Here is a 10416-nt window from a genome sequence, read left to right as displayed (position 1 = left end):
GTGTGATTCGTTGATGCATATAAACATGACATCTGTTGGACAGTTGGCAACGAATCATTGTGAACCTCTATGCACGCAACCCTGCAGTGACTAGAAGTCCTGTAGCACGAATAGCAAAGCATATTCGGCCTGATCTTCGGTCTCCTGAGTCAACATTGCCTCGCTCCCCGAGTCAACGGACCTTTGTTCATTTCGGTGACTCACTTTCTCCGAATCCTGCAATCAACCAACAACAGGACTCGACAACTTTTGCTGCACTAGACCCTCGTATAGTGGCCGAATAATTAGTCGGCCTTCCAGTGTTGGCAAAACTAAGAATTGGCTTTGGGAATATGACATACACCACAATGAACACGATTAGCCGGATGCCAGCTTTGTCAACACAATGTACTCTTAGGGCGATATGCAAATATCGGCCAAACGTCTTATCTCATAGGACCTGGATAACCCGTCCACCAAAGTGTGAATAACCGAAATAATTCAGATGTTTCAGCTGGGGATAAGCTCCGGGATGCTGACTTTGATGGAACGGTCGAAGAACATGGACGATGCACCATTTGGAATCTCCTATAGTGAGATAAAACTGCCGACTCCGCTTGTCGGCTTCACACTCGTCCTCCTTTATTCCTGCCGGCTTCACAACACGAGATGTGATGCTGCTCTTGACTCGAGGATTTCCCTTAGGAACCCAGGTCATGTTCCTCTTCTCCAGCTCTTTGGCCCTAAGCCGATTCAGCTTCTTCTGTTGCGAATATGGTAAGCTGAGTGGGCATCCCGACTGACACTTTGGTTTATGCACTGGCAAGTTCTTCCTGTATTTGGCATCTCCGGTGATTGGATCCTTGAAAGTTATTTGCTTCACTTTCTTGTCCTTAGTAGCCAACATAGACTCGGCTGGCTTTTTGTCATCTGGAGTCGGATCTGAAATAGCACACTTGCAGCCATCCTTTTTCACTTGGTACACTTGCTTGACCACGTCCATCTTCTTTGCTGACCCCCGGACCGATTCTTTTTGGTTGAGTCGGTCTTTAACATGTGGTTGTTGAACAAATGATGATCCTCTTGGAGCTGCATAATTTTGGTGAGGTGGTTTAGAATATGATGGACGGTGTGCCCTTGATTTATACGTGTTCCATGATTGATCTGAATAACAGTCAGCATGGGGATGTATCCATGACATCGGCATTGGTGGCCCAAAAGGAGGATATGGAGTCTGCTTGCTCAACATCTTCCTTCGCCAATTCTTGTCTTCAAATTTATGCCTTGGGGGTGACTTCGATGCTTTTGTTTCACTCGACCGATAAGCACTCTTTGCCTCACTTATCTTCTGATATTTTTCTAATAACTGTGCGAAAGTGACTATCGGCTTTCTACCTTTGTGCTTACCATGGCCTTTTCTTTGTTTAGTTGTGCGTGCATCGGTCTTTGAATTTTCTCGTTGCCCCCAGTGCTAGATGTCACCATTGTAGCTTTGATGGAATTCCCGTCTTCAAGATTGTTGTTGATGCACTTTTTAACCATATCCTTGCTCGAAGACTTGACCCCATCATCATCGGTGTGTGCCTGTTGACCTTTAGATGAATCGGCTTGAGATGGCCGAGTCAACATTTGATCACCATCAAGACCAATCTGATACGACTGGCCATATTCTTGTGACTCAAAAAACTCCAATCGTCCTATGTTGTCCGATTGTGTGGCTTGATGAATCACGTTGTTGTCTTTGATATTCTCTTCAAACAAACATTGCATTTGTTCTTGTCCTGATGGCTTGACATCGTGATCAATTATAATAGGATTTGTCGACGATGCACCAACGATGTGATTACCCATGCCCGAACTGAAGGTACATTGTCCGTCCATTAACTGATATTGTGATACTGGTTCTGAAACAAAATAACCGAGTATTGCTGGCTTAGCGTCATCCGACTCGGCTATGCATTGATTTTCATCCTGTTTTCCCGATGCTCTTGAATCGGCTATCTCGAAGGACTTTGGACCTGGCTTTATGTCTCCGTAACCAAAACAATCACAGAATATACGTCTCATTTGAGACCAAATGTTAGCCAAGCATGAAACAAGCAAAGCTACCCATATGAACATAATTTTAAGTCGGCACAATGGGAAAAGCTTTGGTTGCGATGAGTTCTCACTACCAGTCTCTATGAATGATACCATGTGTTGACTATCATGATTAGTGACAAGATCATTCCTAACAAACAGATTACTCATTTTGATTGGTCTTTCAAAATTAATTAGAATCTTACTAACAGGTGCATCAACAATATGATTTTGACCGAATCGAAAATTGAATAAACTATCTGCTAGGTGTACCTTTGTGAAGACGTTGGAAGGAAGATATGGTTGCACCACTGGAACAATACCTTGCTCCACTTCTGAATAATTCTCCAATGCCTCATCCTCTTTTTCTGAATCTCGTGCTTCATCACTCGGATTGTCTGAGTAGATTTCACTTAGATTGCCCGAGTATATTTCAGTCGGATTGCCCGAGTGGATTTCACTCGGAAGCTCTTTGTCAGTTGAACTTTGCTCAGGTGCATTTTCTTGTTCTTGATGTTCATCATTAACGAAACTGTGTTCGGCCATATTACTTTGTTCTTGATGCTCATCAATATTTTTGGCACGAAACTCATAGGGTAGCATGTAAGCTCCCTTACATCTAGTCGAGGACAGCCACTTTGCTGCGTTTGGCGTTCCTTTGCTCAGCAAAGCTTGCATCTTCTATTTTGGTACACTTGGTAATAAATGGTTTGATGCACTCGGCATTAGCTATCTCAGTGCTCAATCTGGTTTCAACCGAATCCACTGTATTAGCCAAGTGAATCCTTTTTTGCTGATTTGCTTGCAAAGCTTCTTTTTTATCTTGCCTTAAGTGTGTAGAAGGGCCAACATGGTTGCTACATGGAGAAAGGCACTTGATGTACTCTTGCAAATCTTCCCTCCACGCTTCTTCTTGAGTGCTTCATAAGCCTGTCGATATTCTGCTGGTAATTCCTCAAGGGTAGGTGTAGTAAATTCATTAACGCTATTCCATGTGAGCTCTGGCTTGTTCTTGTCCACTTGGGACACATGTTTTACTTTAAACTCATCCCTGCTTGGATCAGCTTGCCCCCCAATACTTTTAGGATCTTTCTGCAATGAATTGATGTTGCCGAAATTTTGCGATTGTATAGGGGGTGTATAACATGTTGTAATGATAGGTGAAGACATGTGCATTGTTGTTGAATATTTTCTCTCACCAATTTGATCAATCAGCAACACTTCGTCTTCTTTCAACACCCTAGCTCTTATTGCCTCATAATCAGGAACCAATCCCTTGTCGTGCTGCTCAAGGCAAATAGCACTAATCTTCTTATTTTGGGCTAAACTTTTTAATGCAGCCAGAGCCAACTCATCTCCTGCAATGGCACATATGCTCCTGCAGAATCTCCATTCACTCGGCCAAGGTGATCCGAGTCATGAATATTTTTAGTTTCATATGCCACTGAATAATTAATATCATGAGGTGTACTATATGATGTTTGAGGATAACCGGCCAAATAGCAAATGGAAGCATGGCCGATTCCCCCATCCATCGGCATGTTTGGGGATGAACCCGCATATTGCGAGTCGGCTGTCGATGGATAAAACTGCGAGACACCCTCCTGTACATGAGGTGTCATATATTGATCACTCGAACAAACCGTGTTGTTCACCGGCATATTGAAAGATGTTGCCGATGCACGAAAGTTCATATTCATAAGTTGGATGTCGCGATTCTGTAAATTCCAAGTTTCTCCAACGGGATAACTAGTCGGCCTTTGCTCGTTAGGGCTAGCCGACATGACTTGTCCATTGAAAGATCTAGCAACATTAACATAATGGCTATTTGCATCTACGTAAGGAGATTGATGATACATGTTACTGTTGTAGATTGCAGCCGCTTGATGACACCCTCCTCGTAGCAAGAACATGCTGGAGACTGTTCAAAGCTTTATCCCGAGCGGAGTCGCCAAAAAGTGTGTTCGCACACGAACACGTCACCGTGTACCTCCAACGCCGAGGGTGATGCACCGCATCTCACGTCGAAGGAGATCTGATCGGCAGCGCGATACGCAAGCAATCCGGCGGGCGCTTTTGTAGATCGGAAACCCCACGCACCCGGGAGTGACCCCGTCAGGGCTCGCGGCAGCTATGGGCTGCCCTAGGTCGACCTGATCGCCCCTAGGGCCTCGAGGTTCGCCGCCCTGCAATGAAGAAGAACGAACGAAGAACGAGGAAGAAGAAGAACAAGGGAGAAGGAAAGTAAAGGTAAAAGTAGTAGATTGATTTGTTCGATTGGTGTTGTTCAATCGGCCCTCACCCCTTAGGTATATAAGAGGTGGCTGGACTTCCCGTGCAAGGAAAAGGCTTGGATGCACGTCCAAAACCCTAGTCAAATTCGCATTGGTTTTATCCGAACTTTCCAAAACTGTTCGGTTTAAACTGGTTGCACCTTGCGGGTCTTTTTTGTGGTGGTAAAGGATCTCGGATGGAAACGAGTACAAAAGCAATCTTGACCGTTTCGACGAGGCGAACAACTTTAATGTTGAACGTTTTTTCATAAGAGGTTATCTCGAGGGTCAAATCACTCGCGCAAAACAGCTAATTATTCACGCAACTCATCAGACATACCCACATATGTGTCTGGTTCCGGGGGTCATATTTTGCTCAGTGGAGGGTCGCGCTGTATGGGCTCTAACTTTTGCATACGACCTCTGATTGGGACGATGTTTATATGAAAATCGATTGTTTTGACGATACGCACAACTTCCATGTAGAACACGTTTCCATCCAAGATCATGTGAATAACCTTTTGAGCCCATCTTCAACTTCTCGTCCGATTGACTATCACAACCTCCACCCCGGCAAGCTTTCCACCCGGGTAAGCTTTCCACACCGGCAAGGTTTCTACCCGGCAAGCTTTCATACCGGCAAGATTTCACCCCGGCAAGGTTTCTACCCCGGCAAGGATTCCTCCCTGGCAAGATTTCGCCCCCGGCAAGATTTCACACCGGCAAGCTTCCACACATGAACGAGCTTTCTGCGCCGGCAAGCTTTCCACGCCGGTAAGCCTTCACACACCGGCAAGGTTTTACCCCGGCAAAGTTTTCTCCCCGGCATGCTGCTTTATGATCGTGCCACTTTTGAGCGTCAACACCCAGCACATAGTAACCCAGCTCCAGTTGACACAGCACCGTCTCCACCACAGAGCACCCAAACACGAGCAGTTAGTAAGGCAACTGCAGTGCCCAAAGCACGAGGACCACCACTCCGAACCCCAAGTTAACGCTTAAAGCAGCAGAAGAATTGTTCTCAGGTCAGGTTCCGTAGCTATGGTTCATACTACTTTGCTCTTGCATCACTGTATTTACTCATACCAACTAATTTCAAATTGAAGGATGTAATTGAAACTCCAATGGCGCAACAGGTATGCTTTAAACCTGTTTCTTTAATGTGTTTCCTATTGTAACTTGTTCTATGTTGATTTTAGTTTCAATTGAATAAACAGTTACGTTCTCATGCCATGCACATTACAAGTGTTGTTATTCCTGTGTAGTTTCCCACACTTATATTCTGTCTATGCTGCTTTGTCTTAAATAGATATGATTCAAACTGTATCTATCTTGATTTGGCAACATAAACTAGAATGATATAGACTATACAGTGACCATACTACATAGATATATGTTTGTTTCATGCTGTTATCCTGTCCACCTTACTACTGAACTAGTTTACCAAAATGAGTTTCATATGCTACATTGTAAACATGTGATGTGTTTGTTTGTTTCTCTTTTAGAACGCGGATAAAATATTGGAGAAGAGTACCCCGTTATGCAATGGTAAAGGGAGTAATGCAGATAAGGTTCAAGATAGTGAGACATCCCTGTTGGTCTGCAAGAAAGCTGATAAAAACTATATTGAAGACACTGAGACAAACCCAAAGTCCTGTCTTGATGTAGTGTTCGAGTTATTGGCTACTACTGCTAGCACCAGCTCTTCGAACTCACTACGTGAATCAGTTCGGCTTCTTGAGTCTCAACTTCAAGTTGAAAGACATCGATCAGATGTTATGCGACAGGAAGCCGAAGGACTGAGGAAGTCCCTGCAGAATTTAGATGCATACTTTCTAGTGGAACAGCAAGTGCTGGAGGATTTAAGCGCCAAACAAGAGAAAGTTAATAAGATTGCTAAGCATCTTGCCAGCATGATGGGTACCCAGGATATTGTTTCTTGAGCTCTTCTGAAGTGGTTTCAGTTCTGGACTTGTTTTGCTGCGGCGTTTATTTGCACTGGTCGCCAACTTTGACAACCAGTGTATATGATATGCTGCTTTGTTCCCTATATTTGCACTGGTGGCGAACTTTGATGCCCAGTGGATGTAATATGTGTAATAGCCATAATAGCCTAGCGTAAGTTGCTTGCTTATTTATTTCCTTGTTGTCTTGTTTATTTGTTTGCTTGTAGTCAGTGTAGTTCTTTTTCCACTGTTTGCTAGTGGTTGCAATAACCTACTTTCTCAAACTAGGCCACAATAACCACGGGCTACATATTTACTGTAGTTACAATGGGCCTCCTACGGGCCCTAGAAACAATGGGCCTTCTTAGGGCCGTAGAAAGAATGGGCCTTCTACGGGCTGTAGCATCAATGGGCCTTCTACGGGCCGTAGCATCCATGGGCCTTCTACGTGTCGTATGATCGATAGGCCAAACATGGGCCAATAACAGACTGCATTATGGGTCGTAAACGGGCTAGATTTGGAATCGTCCGTTCATGGGCCGACAATAACAGATCGTCGTTAATCGGTCGTATTTCATGATGTTATGAAAACGGCCCAACGGAATAACGGGCCGCAAACGGGTCGATTGTAACCGCAGGCTGAATTTTGCCCACAGGCAGAAAAGGCCAATGACGGCCCGCAAGTAACCGAATGCTGGAAATGAGCCCAAGAATAAATGAGCCCTGAGAAGGCCGAAAGATAACACGGGTTGGAAACGGCCCAATGGAATAATGGGCCGTTAATGGGTATAAAGGGGTACACTGTTCATTGCGGGCCAGATTCACCACGGGCCGTTAATGGGCCAAGAGTTACAAATGGTCTCATATGGGCCGAAAGACATCATGGTCCATTCATGGGCCGGAAGTTACAACGGGCTGGAATCATATTGGAAGGCCCAGATAAAGCTACTTGGCTTAATTCGGATAGGCCGTAACGGGTCATGAGTTAGCGGGCCGTAAATGGGCTATATACGAACAAGCCGTTAACAGGCTTTCCGTGGGCCGGCCCGTTACCTTTTGACCAAGTCAAACGGGCCGGCCTTTTCACCGGAATGGGCCTGTGTTGGGCCGTGCCACATGTCGACGTATCATAGGCGCCTCCTATCCAATGAATGGATGACATCTGTCCCAACGGTGAGCCAACACGTGTTTCCTCCAGCCAATGAGAATTTTACACGTGGAAAATCCTCATTGGTCCTGGCTGTTAGCCGGTTATCGGATCCAAAACCGGACCCGATAGCTTAACGGCGCCCCGTTACGTTTGATGCCACTTATCGGTCACCCTTGACGAAAGAACTTCCATGCCGCGCGATTTATCGTCATGGAAGTGGACACTTCCGTGATGATAGTTTTGGTAATGTCATGGAAGACTTCTACGACAGCACAGGTCTGACTATCTTGATTCTGTCATAAATTTGTCATGGATGTACATGCATGACAGAAAACGTGATCTACTGTGACAAACATGTATCATCACGGAAGTGTCATTTTTTTGTAGTGTATGAATGGTGGCTTTGCCACCAATACGATGTCAACTACATGATCATGCAAAGCAATATGACAATGATGGAGCGTGTCATAATAAACGGAACGGTGGAAAGTTGCATGCAATATATCTCGGGAATGGATATGGAAATGAGACAATAGGTAGGTATGGTGGTTGTTTTTAGGAAGGTAAATGGTGGGTTTATGGTACCGGCGAAAGTTGCACGGCACAAGAGAGGCTAGCAATAGTGGAAGATTGAGAGTGCGTATAATCCATGGACTCAACATTAGTCAAAAGAATTCACATACTTATTGGAAAAATTTATTAGTCGTCAAAAAAAAGTACTACACGCATGCTCCTAGGGGGATAGATTGGTAGGAAAAGACCATCGCTCGTCCCCGACCGCCACTCATAAGAAAGATAATCAAAAAATATCTCATGCTCCAACTTCGTTACATAACGGTTCACCATACGTGCATGCTACGGGACTCACAAACCTTAACACAAGTATTTCTCAAATTCACAACTACTTACTGGCATGACTCTAATATCACCATCTTCATATTTCAAAACAATCATAAGGAATCAAATTTCTCATAGTATTCAATGCACTTTATATGAAAGTTTTTATTATATCCCTCTTGGATGCCTATCATATTAGGACTAAATTTATAACCAAACCAAATTACCTTGTTGTTTAGAGACTCTCATAATAATATAAGTGAAGCACGAGAGTTCATCAATTTGTACAAAATAAAACTACCGTCGTTCTCTAAAAAGATATAAGTGAAGCACTAGAGCAAACGACAAACTACTCCAAAATATATAAGTTAAGATCAATGAGTAGTCGAATAATCATGTAACTATGTGAAGACTCTTTAACATTTAAGAATTTCAGATCTTGGGATATTATTCAAATAGCAAGCAAAACAAAATAAAGTGACGCTCCAAGCAAAACACATATCATGTGGTGAATAAAAATATAGCTCCAAGTAAGGTTACCGATGAACGAGGTCGAAAGATGGGATGTCATCCGGGGCATCCCCAAGCTTAGGCTCTTGGTTGTCCTTGAATTTTAACTTGGGGTGCCTTGGGCATCCCCAAGCTTAGGCTCTTTCCACTCCTTATTCCATAGTCCATCGAAACTTCACCCAAAACTTGAAAACTTCACAACACAAAACTCAACAGAAAATCTCATAAGCACCGTTAGTATAAGAAAATAAATCACCACTTTTGGTACTGTTTTGAACTCATTATTTATTTATATTGGTGTAATATCTACTGTATTCCAACTTCTCTATGGTTCATACCCTCCGGTACTACTCATAGATTCATCAAAATAAGCAAACAACACATAGAAAAAAGAATCTGTCAAAAACAAAATAGTCTGTAGCAATCTGGATATTTTGAATACTTCTGTAACTCCAGAAATCATGAGAAATTAGTAAAACTTGATAAATTTGTTTATTAATCTTCTGCAAAAAGAATCAGCATTTTATCACGCTTCTGTTAAAAATGAGAATTGTTTTCCTGAGTGCAAAAGTATATGTTTTTCAGCAAGATCAAATCAACTATCACCATAGATCATCCCAAAGCATTACTTTCATGATCCATAAGCATGGAAATTTTATTACTCTCCACATAAGCAAAACTCTTCTCATTCGGAATAGTGGGAGCAAACTCAACAAAAATAACTATCATGTGAGGCATAATCCAATTGAAAATTAAAATCATGATGACAAGTTTCACGGTTATCATTATTCTTTATAGCATATATGTCATCACAATAATCATCATAGACAGCAACTTTGTTCTCATAATCAATTGGAACCTCTTCCGAAATAGTGGATTCATCACTAAATAAAGTCATGACCTCTCCAAATTCATTTTCATAATTATCACAATAAGATTCAACACCCTCCGAAATAGTGGGATCGGTACTTCCTAAAGTTGACACTCTTCCAAACCCACTTTCATCAATATGATCATCATAAATAGGAGGCATGCTATCATCGTAATAAATTTGCTCATCAAGACTTGGGGGACAAAAAATATCATCTTCATCAAACACAGCATCCCCAAGCTTGTGGCTTTGCATATCATTACCATCATGGATATTCAAGGAATTCATACTAACAAAATAGGAATCATGCTCATCATACCAATATTTAGTGCCAAACGTTTTATAGACTTCTTCTTCTAACACTTGAGCATAATTTTCCTTTCCATCATTTTCACGAAAGACATTAAAAAGATGATGCATATGAAGCAACCTCAATTCCATTTTTTGTACTTTTATTTTATAGACTAAAGTAGTGATAAAACAAGAAACTAAAAGATTCGATTGCAAGATCTAAAGATATACCTTCAAGCACTAACCTCCCCGGCAACGGTGCCAGAAAAGAGCTTAGTTGACGGGGTGTGAGTGTCGCTTACCTAGCCTCCCCGGCAACGGCGCCATAAAAGAGCTTGATGTGTACTACGTAACCTTATTCTTGTAGACATTGTTGGGCCTCCAAGTGCAGAGGTTTGTAGTACAGTAGCAAATTTCCCTCAAGTGGATGACCTAAGGTTTATCAATCTGTGGGAGGCATAGGATGAAGATGGTCTCTCT

This window comes from Aegilops tauschii, chromosome 3 (assembly GCF_002575655.3).
Source record: "Aegilops tauschii subsp. strangulata cultivar AL8/78 chromosome 3, Aet v6.0, whole genome shotgun sequence".
NCBI classification, from domain to species: domain Eukaryota; kingdom Viridiplantae; phylum Streptophyta; class Magnoliopsida; order Poales; family Poaceae; genus Aegilops; species Aegilops tauschii.
Note: the sequence above shows the minus strand (reverse complement) of the source record.